This window comes from Lepidochelys olivacea (assembly GCF_965140295.1).
Source record: "Lepidochelys olivacea isolate rLepOli2 genome assembly, chromosome: 2".
Taxonomy (NCBI): Eukaryota; Metazoa; Chordata; order Testudines; family Cheloniidae; genus Lepidochelys; species Lepidochelys olivacea.
The window spans coordinates 271,287,061-271,301,603 of NC_140412.1; the positions used below are offsets into that span (position 1 = coordinate 271,287,061).

Sequence of the window (14,543 nt, forward strand, 5' to 3'; positions counted from 1 at the left end):
TTCCTGGGTCTGACCTCGGAGTATTCAGCATCCCCGTCCACACCATACACTTCCCACCCCGAGTCCGCACAAGCAGGGCTCCTGGGGAAGCCAGAGGGTCCTGCCCCCCAACTCCGCAGTCAGATGGGACTCTCAGCCAGCCAGTAAAATAGAAGTTTTCTTAGATGACAGGAACATGGTCTAAACCAGAGCTTGTAGGTGCAGAGAACAGGACCCCTCAGTCAGGTCTGTCTTGGGGGGCAGGGAGGCCAGAGCCCCAGCTGAGCCTCCCCTCATTTCCCCAGCCAGCTCCAAACTGAAACTCTCCAGCCCCTCCTCTCACCTTTGTCTCGTTCCCAGGCCAGGAGGCCACCTGATCTCTCTGTTCTCCAACCCCTTCAGTTGGCACCTTGCAGAGGAGGGGCCCAGGCCATCAGGAGACAGGGTGTCGGCCATTCTCTGTGCAGACTCCATCACACTGGCCCCCTAGGGCTCTGCCCCAATCACACACCCTTATTCTGCCACTTAGATACTTAAGATCTGCATAGGGGAAACTGAGGCACCCACACAGTATTCAGAGAAAACATTAAAAACAGTCCCACTTCGTCACATCAGGATCACATTAGCCCTTTACACCACAGCCTGGCACCGAGAACTCATGTCTACAGTGACCCTGTGTGGGGCTGGTTGGGGGTCAGGGGCTGGGATTCGGGTGGGCTTAGGGCTGGAACTGGAATTGGGGGGCTGGTGGTGTGTCCCGGTGTGTTGTGGGTCTCGGTGCAGGGGGCTGGGATCTGGGGGTCTTGGGGTGGGGGGCTGGTGGTGGGTCGCTGTGTGGGGCACTTTGGGGGTTGGGGGCTGGGATTTGGGGGGCTGAGGGCTGGGATCTTGGGGCTGGAGGCTGGTGGTGGGGCTGGGATTTGGGGGGCTCAGGGTGGGAGGCTGGTGGGGGGGTCTGTGCATGGGGTGTGTTGCGGGTCTTGGTGCAGGGGGCTGGGATCTGGGGGTCTTAGGGCAGGGGTCTGGTGGTGGGTCCCAGTGTGTGGGGTGGATTGGAGGTCTTGGGGTGTGGGGCAGTTTGGGGGGGGTCGGGGCTGGGACTAGAGATGGGGGGCTGGGGGGTCAGTCTCAATGTGTTGGGGGTCTCAGGGTGGGGGGCTGGGATCTGGAGGTCTCGGGGCAGGGGGCTGGTGAGGGTCTGTGTGTGGGGCGGGTTGGGGGTCTTGGGGTAGGGGGCTGGGATTTGGGGGGCTCGGGGCGGAGGGCTGGTGGGGGGTCTGTGTGTGGGATGGGTTGGGGGTCTTGGGGCAGGAATCTGGGGGGCTCAGGGTGGGGGGAGGGTGGCGGGTCCCAGTGTGTGGGCTGGGATCTGCGGGTCTTGGGGCAAGTGGGGATGGTGTGGGGTCTGTGTGTGAGGCGGGTTGGGGGTCTTGGGGCAGGGGGCTGGGATCTGGGGGGCGGGGGGCTGGTGGGGGGTCTGTGTGTGAGGCGGGTTGGGGGTCTTGGGGCAGGGGGCTGGGATTTGGGGGTCTTGGGGCGGGTGGGGTGTCTGTGTGTGGGGCGGGTTGGAGGTCTTGGGGAGGGGGCTGGGATCTGGGGGGCTCGGGGCGGGTGGGGGGTCTGTGTGTGGGGCGGGTTGGGGGTTTTGGGGAGGGGGCTGGGATCTGGGGGCGGGTGGGGGGTCTGTGTGTGGGGCGGGTGGGGGGTTTTGGGGAGGGGGCTGGGATCTGGGGGGCTCGGGGCGGGTGGGGGGTCTGTGTGTGGGGCGGGTTGGGGGTCTTGGGGAGGGGGCTGGGATCTGGGGGCGGGTGGGGGGTCTGTGTGTGGGGCGGGTGGGGGGTTTTGGGGAGGGGGCTGGGATCTGGGGGCAGGTGGGGGGGTCTGTGTGTGGGGCGGGTGGGGGGCTCGGGGCGGGTGGGGGGTTTTGGGGAGGGGGCTGGGATCTGGGGGCGGGTGGGGGGGTTTTGGGGAGGGGGCTGGGATCTGGGGGCGGGTGGGGGGGTCTGTGTGTGGGGCGGGTGGGGGGTCTTGGGGAGGGGGCTGGGATCTGGGGGCGGGTGGGGGGGTCTGTGTGTGGGGCGGGTGGGGGGTCTTGGGGAGGGGGCTGGGATCTGGGGGCGGGTGGGGGGGTCTGTGTGTGGGGCGGGTGGGGGGTCTTGGGGAGGGGGCTGGGATCTGGGGGCGGGTGGGGGGGTCTGTGTGTGGGGCGGGTGGGGGGTCTTGGGGAGGGGGCTGGGATCTGGGGGCGGGTGGGGGGGTCTGTGTGTGGGGCGGGTGGGGGGTTTTGGGGAGGGGGCTGGGATCTGGGGGGCTCGGGGCGGGTGGGGGGGTCTGTGTGTGGGGCGGGTGGGGGGTCTTGGGGAGGGGGCTGGGATCTGGGGGCGGGTGGGGGGTCTGTGTGTGGGGCGGGTGGGGGTCTTGGGGAGGGGGCTGGGATCTGGGGGGCTCGGGGCGGGTGGGGGGTCTGTGTGTGGGGCGGGTTGGGGCTGGGATCTGGGGGCGGGTGGGGGGTCTGTGTGTGGGGCGGGTGGGGGGTTTTGGGGAGGGGGCTGGGATCTGGGGGCGGGTGGGGGGTCTGTGTGTGGGGCGGGTGGGGGTCTTGGGGAGGGGGCTGGGATCTGGGGGGCTCGGGGCGGGTGGGGGGTCTGTGTGTGGGGCGGGTTGGGGGTCTTGGGGAGGGGGCTGGGATCTGGGGGCGGGTGGGGGGTCTGTGTGTGGGGCGGGTGGGGGGTTTTGGGGAGGGGGCTGGGATCTGGGGGGCTCGGGGCGGGTGGGGGGTCTGTGTGTGGGGCGGGTGGGGGTCTTGGGGAGGGGGCTGGGATCTGGGGGGCTCGGGGCGGGTGGGGGGTCTGTGTGTGGGGCGGGTGGGGGCCCGGGGTCTCTTCGGGCGGTCGGGCACGCGCATTCTCCTGACACGTGGAAAGTTTCGGCGCTGGGGACGCGCATCGCGCTCCTCCGCTGGCCCCGCCCCCTGCCTCGGGCGCGCGCTGGCCCCGCTCATCCCAGGGCACGCGGAGGAGGAGCCGCCTCCGGTAGGTTGGGGCGGGAGCGAGCTCCGCGCGCGGGAAGCGCGGCCCCGATGCCCGCTCAGGAGCCCGCAGCCCGGGGGGGGGAATGACTGGGGGAGTGGAGCCGGGGGGCGCCGGCTGGCTGAGAGGGGGGGTGGGCAGGGAGCTGGGGGAGGATATGGGGCGGGAGGATGTGTGGGATGGCCTGGCTGAGCAGGGGGGTGGCCAGGGAGCTAGGGGGGGATGGATGGGGTGGGGGGCATGGCCTGGCTGAGCAGGGGGAATAGCCAGGGAGCTGGGGGGGGGATATGGGGTGGGGGGCATGGCCTGGCTGAGCGGGGGGATTGCCAGGGAGCTGGGGGGGGGATATGTGGAGGGAGGATGCATGCGGTGGGAGGCATGGCCTGGATGGGCGGGGGGGGGGATATGGGGTGGAGGGCATGGCCTGGCTGAGGGGGGGGAATGGCCAGGGAGCGTGGGGGGGGATATGAGGTGGGGGGGCATGGCTTGACTGAGCGGGGGGATGGCCAGGGAGCTGGGGGGGGAGATATGCGGTGGCGGGCATGGCCTGGCTAAGGGGGGGGGAATGGCCAGGGAGCGTGGGGGGGGAATATGAGGTGGGGGGCATGGCCTGGCTGAGTGGGGGAATAGCCAGGGAGCTGGGGGGGGGATATGGGGTGGGGGGCATGGCCTGGCTGAGCGGGGGGATGGCCAGGGAGCTGGGGGGATATGGGTGGGGGGCATGGCCTGGCTGAGCGGGGGATGGCCAGGGAGCTGGGGGGGAGATATGGGGCCGGGGGCATGGCCTGGCTGAGCAGGGGGATGGCCAGGGAGCTGGGGGGGATATGGGGTGGGGGGCATGGCCTGGCTGAGCAGGGGGGTGGCCAGGGAGCTGGGGGGAGATATGGGGCCGGGGGCATGGCCTGGCTGAGCAGGGGGATGGCCAGGGAGCTGGGGGGGATATGGGGTGGGGGGCATGGCCTGGCTGAGCAGGGGGGTGGCCAGGGAGCTGGGGGGAGATATGGGGCCGGGGGCATGGCCTGGCTGAGCAGGGGGATGGCCAGGGTGCTGGGAGGAGTGGCTGGGGGGGGACAGAAATCTGAAAGGGCGAGCGTGATGAACAGGGCCTGTGGGGAGTCGAGGGGGATACTGAGGGAATGGTGGGGGCAGGGGGTGTGCAGTGGGGCGGGGAGATTGGGAGGACGTGGGGCAGAGCAGTGCCTGGTTCCGGTCATGCTAATTCTCTGTGTTGTGGCAGCTCCCAGAAGGGGGCGTCGCTGTGCCATGAGCTGCAGCTGCTGGAAATGCCGCCCCGCAGGCCAGGGGGGCGCAGAGCCCAGTGGAGGCCGGGGGTGCCAGGCTGCAGAGCTTGCCGGGGCGGGGGCAGGTGTCAGGAAGGAAGCGAAGGGGAGGAGAATTGCCCGGGAATCCCTGCCAGGTCCCCTGCCTCGCTTTCCCCAGGCCTGCTGGAGTGCGGACAGGGTAGCAGCTCACGCTGGATCCGCTTCGGATGGTGACGTGCCCTCAGGCTGGCGTCTGTCCTGTGTGGGCGCCGGTTTCCCTCTTGGAGTAACAGGGTCAGTGACTCTGAACCCCCCTGGCGTGAACAACCCTGGGCTCGGCACCAGGGGGTGGGCTCTCCCGGGCTGGTGGTGTGGGCGTGGGGGTGGGCAGGTGCTATTCGCTGGTGCCCAGCTGGGAGGCGGCTCCCCGTGGGATGGGGCTCTTGCGTAACCTTAGAAGCATGTTCATTCCCTCCAGGAAGAGGAACAAACTCTCCCTCTTGCCCTGCAGCCTCTGTTGGAGAAGGATCCCATCAGTGATTTCCTCCTGGAGCGCCCCCGGGCCAGGGCCACACCGCAGCCCTCGTGGAAGGAGGTGAGTCTAGCCTAGTACCCTGGACGGGGAGAGCTTCTGGTGGCGGGGAATTCCCCAGGCAAGGGCCCTGACTGAGGGTGCAGAGGGGAGATCATCCCCCCAAAACTGGACCCTGCTTTGCACGGCCTGGGTTCCTGCGCAGCCACCAGGGAGCATCCTGTGACTGCTCCGGCATCCTCTCCGTCCCCAGCTTATGCAGCTTCTCCTTCCTCAGTCGCTCTCTCGCCTCCAGCCCCCGCTCGCTGCTGCCCCCCCCGACTTCCTCGGGCCTTGCCAGCTGTAAAGGAAACAAACTTGTCACTAACTCCCAAGAACTTTCTTCCTCCTCCCGCTGTTCCCACGTGCCCGGTCAGCCCGTAACCCCTGACCGCATCCCCTCCTGCCGTTCTGCGCCCGCCTAGCCCGCTTCCTCCCACTCTCTGGGCCTGGGCTGGGTCTCCTCCAGCTCTCTGCCTGCTCCCCTCCAAGCTGGCTTTGGCTCTCCTTGGCCCCCTTTTCCACGCTGTAAGTCTGCACTCCTTCCTCTTCCTGCCTGCCTGTTTCCATGCCTCCCTGGCTCTCCTGTCGCTGGCGGTGTCGCTCAGGTTTGTCCTCTTGGAGGCCTCATCTGCCCCAGCGTTTCCACTGCCAGGCGTACACTGGGGCCTCTCAAATCTCTCTGGACCGGGCCTCTGCCTTTCTGCTCTGAGGTGTCCAGCCGCCTCTCTCCGGACCCCTCTCCGCTTCCTGGCATCTCCATGACAGCTCCTGTCTCCCCTGCCCATAGACTCGGTGTCAGCTTGGTCTCCCTTTCCCTGTGTCTGTGCCCTGACTGTCCCTTGCCTGATCGCTGTCACCTTCTCTCCAGCCACTCCCTGCTACACAGCGCTGTCTACTGCGGCTCCATTCTGCCGCCTCGAATTGTATCGTCCCCTCGCTGACTGAGCACCGCCCTAGGAGTTAAAAACAGAACTGCAACGATCCCTCTGCCTGCCTTGCCCGTCAGAGAGAGATGGCTTCAGTGGGTACCAGGTTTATTTGCCTTTAACCTGGCTCGAGAGGAAGCCGAGTCTGACGGCTACAGGCGTCTCTTCCCTTGTGTCAGAGAGTTCCTGAGGCTAGGGCCAGTTCCTAGAAAGTTGTCTCCTGCACTTGTGAGTCTTCTCCATTTGGGCGACAGTTGAATTGTTCTGTTAGAACTGAGCTGTGGTGTGAGCTTGGGGTTGGGGAGGGGAGGGGAGTCTTGTACCCACAGGATCGGGTCAACACCTCCCATTTCGCAACAGTCTGATGGACGAGCCCCTTCAGTGTGCTGGAGCCCCAGGGGTCTCAGCCTCCAGGGCAGGCCTCATTGCCTGCTAACTGAACCTCTGGGGTGCCAGCACCCAGCTGCACCCCAGGAGCTCTGCCCAGCGAGAGCAACCGAGCCAGACTCATGGCCGAGACTCACCCCCTTTGCAGGGACCACTGCACCTCAGTGTTTACAGTGACACTCAAACCAGTCGGGTTTATTAGTCACCCGGCATATGGCATCGGCCGTCCTTAGGTCAGCACAGAGACCTGAGGGCAAAGGCGAGTCCATGCAGGTCAGCCCTGCGCACCAGCCAAGCTGCCGGGAACCCCATTTTCAGGCTCTCCGTCTTTTCTTAGTCAGTTCCCAGATGAGATAGCTTAAGCCAACACTCACACCTCAGCCCTTTGTTCTTCAGCTGGGATCTCAACTCTGCAAAATCCTTGAGTAGCTGCAACTCCATTGTCTCGCTGACCCCCTTGGTGATCTGGGGTGGTTTCAACCAGTTCCTTAATGACTCTTCATTCCATCCAGCTGGTAATCTCTCCCCCTCCCCCCGCAGCTGTGCAAAGTGTAGGGGAAACCGAGGCGCGCACAGTTTTCACAAAAAAATTCCCACTTTGTCACAAGGGCTCTCGGAGCGAGGGCCAGCCCCATGGAGGCCTTTGCAAATCAGGACAGAGACCTTGAATTCGCCTCTGTTCCGTGGGGAGAAGACGCAGAGTGGAGCACTGTCACCGGAGCCAGCCCTACGCTGCTGAGCAGACAGGCTGCTGCGTTCTGCACCAGTGGGCGCTTTCTGAGGCTGTCCTGCTGCGACTTGAGGTGTGATGCACGTTCGGGTGCGAAGCAGTTCGGTTCACGTGGCATGCCTGACTCGTACCTACAAGTGCAAGGAGATGAATGTGGATCTACCCCTGGCCCAGCCAGAGGCTCCCCCTTTCCACCGGCACAGCTGAACCCTGCCGCCCCAGAAACATCAGCCTGCCTTGCGCCATTCACCTGCCCCTCACACCTGGCGACTCTCTGCCAGGCCCGCTCTAGCACACGCCACAGAGGTGGGTTGGCTGCTGGAATCGGGGGGTGGCCGCTCCCTTACCAGCCGTGGTGAGGTTCTCTGGGCAAATGGGTCTCTTCTGGCCTTCGAATGTGAGTGATGGTCGTTTGGGTCAAAGAACCTCTGGAGCAGGGCCAGAACAGGGATTTGAAGCCTATTTCAGCACGCAGCCCTAACAAGTGGCTTTCAGAGAACCTCTATAATCAGTCTCAGCAATCAAGCCTGGAAGCTGGGAATGCCTGGATCACCCTGAACTGGTGCTCCAGACATGACATTCTCTGTGTCCTTACACCTCCCCTGAGCCAGCCGGTCCCCTGCCTTGGGGCAGGGCCGGCGCCAGTGTCCCCTAGAGGGGAAAAGCCCCGTGTCCCCATTCCCTGCCCCCCGAGCCAGCTGTTCTCCATGCCCTGGGGCCGGATTGGAGCCAGAGTCCCCTTGGGAGTCTCGATCCCGTGTCTAATGCCCGGACTCACCCTGGCTCTGCGAGTCTTCTCCCAGCATGCTTTGGGGAGCGATCGTGCCATACAGTTGTGACCGGAGCCACTTTGTTCCGGTCGGCGTTCCTGCGCTCGGCACTCGCGCCCGAGGGCTGGGTTTGGTGTCACCTGGAGAGAAGCAGGGGCTGGGGGAGGCAGTGAAGTGGGGAGGGGTATCCCTGGGGCATTGGGCACTGCTGTTAACCCCTTACTATCCTTTCTGTATTTCAGTGACTGGTGGAATGGTGCTGGGCAGATCCGTCCCTTCTCTGCACTGCACGTCCTGAACTCCAGCCGAGCTGGAAGTCTTTGTGCAGGTGAGTCTATCCAGACGCCGCACCCCGGCGGAGGTGGCTCCCTTGCTGGGCATAGGGAGCGCGCGGAGAGCTCCGGACGTTTGGCTTGACATAGGACAATGATGTTGGGTAGACCCTCCCGGGTACTGTAGCTGTTCTCTGCTTCAGAGACCTCCCAAGGCAGGCTGACAGCCATGGACGGGGGGACAGTTCTGGGCTGCAAGGTGTACCTCTGAGCCAGGTATCTCCTCAGCTCTGTCGCTGTCCCACCTTCCAGCCTCCTGTCTTCCAGCTTGGGGCTCCTCCGTCCAACTGTAGCGTTTCTCACTCCTGACTCGCAGACCCTGCTCTTGCAGCCCAGGGCTCCCCTCCCCAGCTCTGTCCTGCACCCCCCTGGGCTTCCCGCCCCAGCTCTGTGCCGTGGTCCACGCTGGGTGAGGGCGGCGCCGCGTGGCTCCGTAATGCTGGGAGCGGTTGAGCGATGTTCGGGGCACTTGTCCAGCCCGATTCCTCTCTCTTGTTGCTGTGCCGGATGTGGCTTTCTGCTGCCTGCGGCGCGGGCCCCAGAGCCGGTGTCCTGCCGCAGCGTCTGTCTGCAGGGCCCAGGGTGTCACCGCTGGGTGGAAGAAGATGAGTGCGTTCTCCGCAGCCCGGCCTGCTGGGCTGAGGTGCTGGCCGTGTGGCGGGGGTATTGCCAGCTTTGTGTGGGGTGGCGGGGGGGCAGCAGTGCGGGGGGCGAAGGGGCGGGGGCTCCTGAAGCGCTGGCAGTGTGTGGGGAGTGGCAGGGGGATGGGGGTAGCAGTGGGGCCAGGGTCCCAGGGCGCTGGCAGTGCGGGGGGTGAAGGGGCAAGGGCTCCTGAAGCGCTGGCAGTGTGTGGGGAGTGGCAGGGGGATGGGGGTAGCAGTGGGGCCAGGGTCCCAGGGCGCTGGCAGTGCGGGGGGTGAAGGGGCGAGGGCTCCTGAAGCTGCATGGGGGTTGAGTGCTCTAGGCTTCTGGGGACTGGCGTTGGCCGTGTGGGGCTGGGGCTGCTCCAGGCTGGGATTTGCTCCTCCCGCAGCTCGGGCTCTCATTAGGATGGCTCCCGTGGCGTCAGGTCACTTCGTGTGGCAGCCAGGAAGGCCTGGCTGGAAGAGGGAAGGGCCTGGCCTTGGTGCTCCTACGGTACAGCCTGTCTGAGCCTCCCTCAGCTGCTGGGGGGGGTGGGGGGGTCTGTGCTGAGCACGGTCAGTGCGTCCCTGCCTGTTAGAGCAATTAGCCCCACTGCCCTCAGGGGGCCGGGCGCCCAGCCGCCTTTCAGGCTCTTCGGGGTCACTGGAGTGCTTCAAGCAGGCTGCCAAAGGCAGAGGGATTTCATTGCCCTAATGATCCTCCCTGGCTGGCACCTGTTAGTCTCCTCCCGGCACAGCCCTCTGGGTGACATCTCAGTCCGTTTCCTTCTGTTGCGGCTTCTGCCCGGGCAGGCGCCACGGGGAGGCAGGGTGGCAAACCCCCTGCTCCAGGGCGCGGTGCTTGGATGGCTCCCTTGGCTCCCAGCAGTCAGAGCGGCACCTGTCCCTGCTCTGTCCAGGCTGCAGCCCAATGGGGGTGGGTGCAGACGGACTCCACCCAGCTTCGCGCAGGTCCTTTGGCAGTGGAACTGCAGCCGGGGGTTTGCCAGGCTTGTCCTTGGGTCTGCGGCTGTCGCTGCTCTTGGTCCCTGAGCCGGGCAGATGGGCGCTGGTCCGGGTGTGCCTGCGTGCGCTGGGGAGCAGACAGTGCTCCTGGGGGCTGGTGGGTCCCACCTGTCAGGGCCCTACCTAGCACTGTCCCCATGCCCAGCTGAGCTGCCTTGTTCTGTAGGGGAGGGGTGCCCAGCTAGGCTGCTCCGCTCTGCCTCCTGCCCTCCCAGCCCTGCGTTAATAACCTTCCGAGTCCTTCCCTGCTGGCCTGGGGACCCCCTAGCCATGAGGGGTGGTGGCAGGAGGCCCCCCAGATGCAGGGAATAGCTAACAGTGCCTTTGCTGCAGCTACCTGAAGGGGTGGGGCGGCCTGGGGGTCTCTCCACAAGGAAACCCCTCTGGCTGGCATGGGCTGCAGGGGGACTCTCCTCCACTCCAGGGGCTTGCAGGGTCTTGCTGGGTTCACCAGGACAGTTTGGGCGGGGAGGATGTGAGTCTTGCGGTGACGATTCACAAGGGAAGGCGAAGGCATGAGTAGGAGCAGGGAGTCCTGGCCTGCTCTGCTGGCTGCCGTAGCGAGGGCGGGGTGGCTGGGGCAGCAGATCGGGCGTGGTGGCTGCAGGAGGGGCTGGAGCCCCAGGGAGCATGGGGGCTGCGGACACAGAGCTCTGCTCCAGGGCTGAGAGGGGACAGCCCTCTGGGAGACTCTGGAGAAACTCCCTGAGACTCTGTGCTCGGCTCTGGTCCCTGGATCCCAGAGCTCCTGGGAGCCGGCTAGGGGGGCATAGGGGCTCCGTCAGGGGGGCTGACTGAGCATGGGATTGGCCCTGAGAGCTCTGGAGTCCCTGGCATTTGGGCGAGTGACCAGGAGACTTGACAAGAGGGGAGGAGGGGCCCCCAGCGCTGGGCCGGGCAGCCCTTCCCGCCGCGAGGAAAGCCCACCAGCCCACACCGCTACTGCCAGGGCCGGCTCCCCGGGCCCCGGTGCTCAGCGGCGTCAGCGCTAAGAGCTCCTCTGGGGGCGTCCAGCATGGCAAAGTCCCCTGGACGTGGAGCAAACGGCACCAGTTCAGCAGTGCCAGGCTGGAGCTGCGAGCGCCTTGTGCCCAGGAGCACTGGACTGATGGATGCAGAAAATACTGCAGCCTCCCTGCCCCCTCCATACCATCCTTGTGCCCCCTTCATTGGGAGGTATTTTGTGAGGTTCCTGAGCGGGTGTTTCAGGCTGGAAGGCTGCAGCGCTTTCTCTGCCCCCGAGCTGTTCACGTCTGTACGCAGCTCTCCACACTGGGGTGTCTGAGCCAACGCCATGCCTAGTGTCTGCGGTGGGCGGCTTGTCCTCCATCTCTCCCCCTCCCCAAGGGGACCAGCGGTTCTGGGGCCTGTGATCCTATAGTCTGACCTCAGCCCCAGGGCTGCCCTGCGTTGATTCCCGGCTGGACTAGAGTAGGGCTTTTAGAAAAGCAGCCAAGCCTGATTTAATGTTGCCGATGTGACGAAGCGGGACTGTTCTTAATGTTTCCTCTGAACAGTGTGGGGGTGCCTCAGTTTCCCCTATGCAGTTTTTAAGTATCTAGGTGGTGGGGTAAGGGTGTATGATTGTTGCAGAGCCCTCGAGGGCAGGTGTGTGCAGGGGTCTGGACACAGAGAATGGCCAACACCCTGTTTCCTGGCAGCTGGCGGCCTGGGCCCTTCCCCCTGCAAGGTGAGAGCTAAAGGGTTGGAGAACAAAGGAATCAGGTGACCTCCTGGTCCGGGAAAGGGACAAAGCCCAGAGGAGGAGGGGGGGCTGGAGGGAGTTTCAGTTTGGGGCTGGCTGGGGACATGGAGTGAAGGGCAGACGTGGTTGTCTGGCTCCCTGCCCCCCAAAATGGAACCCGCTGAGGGATCCTGTTCTCTGCACCAACAAGCTCTGTGTTAGACCATGTTCCTGTCATCTAATAAACCTTCTGTTTTACTGGCTGGCTGAGAGTCACGTCTGACTGCGGAGTTGGGGGGCAGGACCCTCTGGCTTCCCCAGGACCCCGCCTGGGCGGACTCGCTGTGGGACGCGCACGGAGGGGCAGAGGAGGCTGAATGCTCCGAGGTCAGACCCAGGAAGGTGGGAGCCGGGTGAGCTGTGTGTCCTGCAGACAGGCTGCTCACAGGAAGGAGACTCTCCCAGAGTCCTGACTGGCTTCACAGGGAGCAGTTCCAGAGCATCGCCCGGGGACACCGTGACAACTGGTGGCAGAGGTGGGATGTACTGCACCCTGTGGAGGCGCTTCCTGCACTAAGTGACTGGAGAGCAGTAAAACGAAGGGGGATTGACGAGGACCAGGCGTGCTGAAGGCTCAGCGAGGAGCGGTTTCGGGGGGTGGTTAACCCCTGGGAGTGTTTCAGAGTAACAGCCGTGTTAGTCTGTATTTGCAAAAAGAAAAGGAGTACTTGTGGCACCTTAGAGACTAACCAATTTATTAGAGCATAAGCTTTCGTGACTGGTGAGAAGGACTGTGCGGTAATGGGGTCCCCCTGGGGACTGCGGTGAGCAGTCTCAGGGGCGGAGGATCCTGCGGCGTGGCCCTGGGAGAGAGAAGGACTTTTGCAGTAACTGGGTGCCCCGGGGGATTGCAGCGAGCGGTCCCAGGGGCGGAGGAGTCTGCAGCTCGACCCTGGCAAAGAGGAGGTGACCTCAAGAAGGGCTGGCACACTAGGGGTTCTCCCTGGAAACCGTGGGGAGCTGAGAGCACACAGGCCTTCACAACAACTTGGGAAGAGCGGAGTGATGGCCTGTCACCGTCTCCTGAAGAAGGACATTGTAACCCTGTGCAGAAAGAGAGGGTTGAGCGTTGGAAAGTTCACCAAAGCACAGTTAATCGTGCAGCTGGAGGAGGATGACCGCTCTAAGGAACAGACTCCTGACCCCAAATGGGACTATAGCAGGATCTGGGAGCAGCTGGAGTGGTAGCCAGGCATCCCCAAGACTCCTGTCCCCGACCAGACGGGGGTCTTCACGATCGGGTTCCTCATCGGGGGATCGGAGACGGATGGGATTGGAGCTGAGTGCGAGAGAGCAAGAGGACTGTGAGAGACAGCGAGAGAGAGCCCGAGAAAGAGCTGCAGAAGCAGCAGCAGCATGAAGTGGCAGTGGGGGAGTGGGGAGGGCTAGGGGACCTCCCAGGGGTGAGTGGGGATAGACCTCGGGGGGCCAGTTCTGCAGGGAACCTTGAGACTAAATTGCTGCCCCTGGTTAAGGGGGGGGGGATGTGGATGCCCACCCCACTGCCTTTGAGCAGGCTGGAGATCTGAACCAGGGGGACCCTGCGGAACAGCCCTGGTGTCTAGCTCCCTTGCTGGGTCCCAAGGCCACAGACTCCGTCAGCGAGATAGGTGGGGAGGTGGACAGGCTCCCACTCCTGACCCCAACCTATGTCTGTTTGGAGTCTCCTGCGCTCAGGCACCTCGGACCCCCAGTGGGAGCAGAAGGTGACGGTCAATGGGGAGACATTCCTGGGGTGGCGAGATCCTGGGACAGAGAGAACTGTTGTCAGGCCCCGGGTGGTGCAGCCTCAGATGCTGAGGGGCTGTGTGAGCTGGGTGAGGGTCCTCGCCCTGCCTATGGCCCAGATCCCTGTGCAGACCCAGGAGGGGTGGGGCTGGCTGATCGTTGGGGTTCTCCAGGACATCAGCTGTGAGACCCTGTTGTGGGGTGACTGTGTCTTTTTGGGACAGGATCCAGGCCCTGCTCCTGTAAGGCCCTGCTCCTGTAATGGCCAAGGGTTTGAATTTGAATCCGGTGGAGAGGGAAATGGTCAGTGAAAATGCAGATGACCTGGCTGGCATGGGGGAGGAGCTGCTAGGCTCAGGCTACCTGCCTGCCTGTAACCAGACCCCTGGGGTTGGGTGAGACAGAGAGATGCTCCCTGCCCCTTGCACACTGGGGAGGGGGCTCAGGGGGCTCACGCTGGCTCTGATGCAGTGAGGAAAGCAACGAGCTCGCTGACTACCCCCACTGGGACAGCAAGGGCAGCGCTGAGCACAGTGGGAGCTGAGACCCCAGCTGAGGGGGGGAGACACAGGCAGGGCAGGGGATCTGTTGGGAGCGGCAAGGTGCTTGGTAAGGAAAGTCTGGATGAGCCTAGGCAGCCTTGTGAGCTGATGGCTGTGTCTAGTCAGCAGGGTGGGAAGGCGAGGAGAGTGGAAGATGAGTGTCCCTGGACCTTACCTGATAGCTGGGTGGAGAATTGGGACAGTGAAGGAAACGTGCCTTTGTCTGTCAGGGGTATTGACTTGGCTATGGAGGGAGCTACTCCCATCTCCAAGCAGTTGTCTGTGACCAGCCCTGTGTGCTGGGACCAGGGGAAAGAGATCCCAAGCTGTGTGTCCGGGAAAGGAGAAAGTGTGTCTGGCTCTTCTTTGTCTGTGGAGCAGACAGAAGGGGCCTTTCAGCCAGTGATGGTTGAGAATGGTGCAGTTGTCTCAGAGTTGGTTCTGGATTCAACTAAAGCCCAGGAAGGGAATGGTCCTAAGTTTGTGTCTACTCGGGAGAATGGCCCTGTAACTAGGTCGCATCCAGTTAGTGTCTATGTAAAATCCCAGAGCCCAGACAATTCTGGTGCTTGTATTTTGCCTGTGGCTAGTGTGTTGTTGGGAAAGGGTGTAGCAACTCTGTCTAATCAGAGTGAGATCCTAGTGTCACGGAGTGTGGGGGAGTCCGGGGCCTGCACCCCTCTTCCTGGGATCACTGTGACTCTCAGCCAGCCAGTAAAACAGAAGGTTTATTGGACAATAGGAACACAGTGTAAAACAGAGTTTGTGAGTACAACCAGGACCCCTCAGTCAAACACTTCTGGGGGGCAGGGAGCTTAGACCCCAGCCCTGGGGTTCCCTGCGTTCCAGCACCGAGCACCAAACTGAAACCAAACCAAACCCCCCCCCGCA

At 63.9% G+C, this 14,543-nt stretch overlaps 1 protein-coding gene across 2 annotated transcripts in view; it reads left to right on the top strand.

Annotated features, from left to right (window-relative positions):
• Positions 1 to 2,956: 2,956 nt before the first annotated feature.
• SLC4A2 (solute carrier family 4 member 2) overlaps positions 2,957 to 14,543 on the top strand; it is a 104,474-nt gene continuing 92,887 nt past the window's right edge. Inside the window, exons 1-3 of one of the 2 annotated variants that reach the window (XM_084619881.1) lie at positions 2,957 to 3,011; positions 4,782 to 4,865; positions 7,900 to 7,985. The gene's annotated coding sequence lies outside the window, so the exon portion shown is untranslated. Of the gene's footprint in view, positions 3,012 to 4,184; positions 4,565 to 4,781; positions 4,866 to 7,899; positions 7,986 to 14,543 lie in introns of those variants that run through there. The other variant, XM_084619880.1, reaches the window with a different exon arrangement.